This window comes from Tupaia chinensis, unplaced genomic scaffold (assembly GCF_000334495.1).
Source record: "Tupaia chinensis unplaced genomic scaffold, TupChi_1.0 Scaffold144048_1, whole genome shotgun sequence".
In the NCBI taxonomy this organism is placed as follows: Eukaryota; Metazoa; Chordata; class Mammalia; order Scandentia; family Tupaiidae; genus Tupaia; species Tupaia belangeri.
In genome coordinates, this window is record NW_006203900.1 from 89,253 (window position 1) to 93,224 (window position 3,972).

General features: G+C 40.9%; 1 pseudogene; it reads left to right on the top strand.

The window, feature by feature from the left end:
• The first annotated feature begins 1,983 nt into the window (after positions 1 to 1,983).
• LOC102484464 (receptor of activated protein C kinase 1 pseudogene) lies at positions 1,984 to 2,430 on the top strand (annotated as a pseudogene).
• Positions 2,431 to 3,972: the final 1,542 nt, after the last annotated feature.

The window sequence follows — 3,972 nt, forward strand, 5'->3', positions numbered from 1 at the left end:
TACATAATTTATAAAAAGATGTAAACCATTATACCAAAAGCATAAAATGTGGGGAGTGAGTAACAGTGCAAGTTTTTTGTATGCAATCAAAATGAATGATATTAGACTGAGATATTTTGTTAGAATTATCACAAGCTTTATATAATCTCAAAGCATCCACAAATGGAAAACTTGTAGTAGAGACATTTTATCTTTAAAAGATAAAATGAAAAAATTGAAGCATCCCATTCCAGAAAACTATCAAAACACAGAGGAAGACAGGAAGAGAGAGAGAAATGGAGAACTTCTAAAAAAGAATATAATTTTTTATTTTATAAAGTTTTCTCACTTTCTAAACTAATAAGAAAATCTATATAATTATGAGGAAATGTCATCTCCTTTATTGCAAGTAAAGGAAAATTTAATTACAAAAATATGAAGAATTTATAGAGTAACCAAAAATATTCACAAAATGTCACATAGTGAAGTAAGGGCTTATCAAAAATTGTCTTGAATGTGGGCAAGCAGTTAGTGTAATGGCTATGTCGCTGACCTACCATGTAGTCGAACGCAGTTCAAGTCCTGGACCCGGTGGCTTAAACTCATGCCCAGCACGTGTGCGTGCATGCTCAAGATCCAGAGAGGAGAATGGAGAAGGGATTGTGGCATGGCCAGCCCCTCTGGGTGGTGATTTCTTGCTTTCTGTCTCCCTGTCTCTCTCTCTCTCTCTTTCTGGAGAGCGCACATGCTCTATAGCAAAAACCTCTCCAAAAAATAACAGAAAGAAAAAAAAATCTTGAATGTAAATAGATTAAATATTACAAACCACATAGAGTAGCTATGTGGATTTAAAGAAGCAAAACAGGACCAGCCCATGGTGTGGTGGTTGAGGAAGCCCCACATGCTAGAGTGTCATAGACTGGTGGCTTCAGAAATGTGCCAGGCACATATGTGTGTGTCCCCAAAAGCACAAAAAAAGAACGGAGGAGAAGGGACTATCTCCCCTAGAGGCTGTTTTCTTTCTCTCTTTCTCTCTTTCTTTCCTCCCCTTCCATCCTCCCTCCCTCCTTCTGTGGTGAGTGAACATGCTCTATAGCAATTTTCTTAAAAAGTAGAAAAAAAGATCTAGCAATTCTCAAAGCTTTTGAAAATTCAAAGAGAATACTTCCAAACTTATTTTACAAGGACATCATCTCTGTGATACCTAGGGCAAGGATATTACAAGGAAAGAAAATTACCAACCAATATCTCAGATGAAAATAAATGCCAAAGTGATCAACAAGTTAATAACAAATCAGTTACACAGCCTATCAGAAGGATCACTGACCCAGCCACCCATTGCATGCTGGGCACTTGTGCTGGCAGGCTGAGACCACATAGGAGGCTGAGGATGGTGTCTCAGCCTACCCTAAAATGCTGGGCATGGTTACACATTACCAACCACATAGAGGGTATTTTCTGGGCCCATGGTTCCTGCCTCCCCAGCATCTGAAGATGCTTCCTAGACACCTCTCTGGGGTCACCTCAGAAGGAATCCAGGAGTAACGGTGGGGCTAGACTGCCTGGAGTCAGGTCAAGGTGAAGAAAAGGGGAGGAGCTCACAGCACCAGCATTGGGACCTGGGCATTAGCTCTCATTCCTTCCGGATGTGGTGTCCACCAAGGGTACCAGTCTATGGAACAGCCCTGTGAAGCTAACCTGGCCAATCCCAATGGCATGTGGGGAATTCCCATCCATACGACTCTCTGGATGGCTGTCCTGTACACTCTGTCAGAGCCCACACTCCTGCCCTGCCTCAAGGGATGGGTTCACCTCTGCATCGTCAGAAAGAGCAGGGTGAGACCATCTGTAGTGTCCGTCACATATGGGGTTGGCTGATATTGGCTGCATGGTATTGGTTAGTTCTACAGACATAGCAAGAAGGACAAAGTGGGAAGGCATTTGGAAAGGCATCAGAGGCCTTATTTCTGTCTGTAGAAAAGGTCTTGAAAAAGTCAATAGAAGATGGTGAATGGCAGGGACAAGCTGGTTAAGGTGTGGCACCTGGCTAACTGCAAGCTGAAGACCAACCACACTGGCCATGGGCTACACGAACACTATGACCCTCTACAGATGGATCCCTCCATGCTTCTGGGGGCAAGTGCGACCAGGCCATGCTGTGGGAGCTCAACGAAGGCAAGCACCTTTACACGCTGGACGGTGGGGACATCAACACCCTGTGCTTTAGCCCCAACTGCTACTGGCTCTGTGCTGCCATGGGCCCCAGCATCAAGAACTTCGATTTAGAGGGCAAGTTCATCATGGATGAACCGAAGCGGGGAGTTACCAGTACCTGCGGCAAGGCAGAGCTGCCCCAGTGCACTCTCAGGCCTGGTCTGCTGAGAGGCAGACTCTGCTGGCCACACAGACAAACTAGTGCAAGTGTTGCCAGTTACCATCGGTACCTGCTAGAGGTTTACAGCAGCTTTAGAAATAAAACTGGTTTTCTGACTTAAAACAGCGACAATACATTGTTTTCAAAAAGATATAAGTGTTAGGTATTCGGATTTCATTATACCATCCACACTCCTGACTATTTAGCATCAAGATAAATCAAGGATTTATTCTTTTTGTTAGATAGTTCTGAGTTTGAAACATATTCTTTGTATCTCATTGAAAAGACAAGAGATGCTGCAAAACTGAAGATAACTTTCTGGTTGGATGCTTCTGATCTCAGAGACTACCCAAAGGTGATCTGTCTGCACGTACGCATAAATGGTCCATTATGAAGTGAGGTCATAAAATGTGTTATTCTCTCAGCACATTTATAGAAGGCAGGATTAGACTATCTTTTTTAATATATATATAGTATATATATATATATATATATATATATATACCATATTTATCACAATAAATTATATTGCAATTACATTTGGAAATTTAAAATTTGTGGTTTTTTAATGTAATGCTGGTAAATAGGTCTAATTTCTGTGTTTGCGAATTTGTATAAACTTATTTTGCCATTGTGTCTCTATTAGAATCAGAGGATACAATATTTCACTGTTAAAAGTTTTATGATAAATATAACTAGTAATTAAACATAGACTGGCAGCAGTTCACTAGTTAGCAAAGGTAACTTTACTACTATGAGATTCATTTCTCTGTCAGGTGTCACCATGACAACCACACAACTTTGTATCCTTCGTGTATGACAATAAAACATTGTTATTAGTCCCTGTGAATTTCTCTCAACTCCTCTAATAAATGAAGGCTCCAATTAATCACAGGTTCCAAGGGGATGGAGTAAAATTTTCATTCTTGCTAATTGGAAGGCTATTTAACAAGCTCTGCAGTACTCAACTTTGCCAAATCATTAAAAGTTTTCTACCACAGAAGCTGGATTTAATGAGCCCCTGAACGATGCTCTTCCAATTAAGGCCCTTGCCCTCCATGCATGGAGAGGGACACACAGTTGCCAATGATTAGTGTCTTGCAGTCTTTGTTAATGCAAACCCCATCTGCACTGACATAAGTGAAAAATGAATCGCAGTTTCTGTAGAATTCACCTACGCTTCTAACTGTCTGAAGTGCTCTCCAACTTCTGTTTACCAACTTTATTAATAATATATTGAGTCATAGAAGATCCCAGAACCTTTCTCAAATATTTATAATGCATATAAACAACATAGTGTATTCCAGGAAATCCAGTGGGCCGAAGGTGGTTGGGAATTATCTGGCAACCTCTAGAACTCAGAAAGCTGGTGGGATGGCACTAGTTCTAGCTTCTTTGTTTCTTAACGATGTGATTTGCCAACAACTTAAGGACATTCAATAACGACCCATTAAATCATCTTTTAGCCACCGTTTTATTCAGTTGTACTATATTTGTACATAAAAAAGGTGGAAACTATTGGGCCATTTGTTTCCGAGGTCTTTTTGCTGCTAACTGCTGCAATGTATTACTGACATTCTTACAGGATGACTTCAGGGCACTGAGGTACAGCCAGCAAG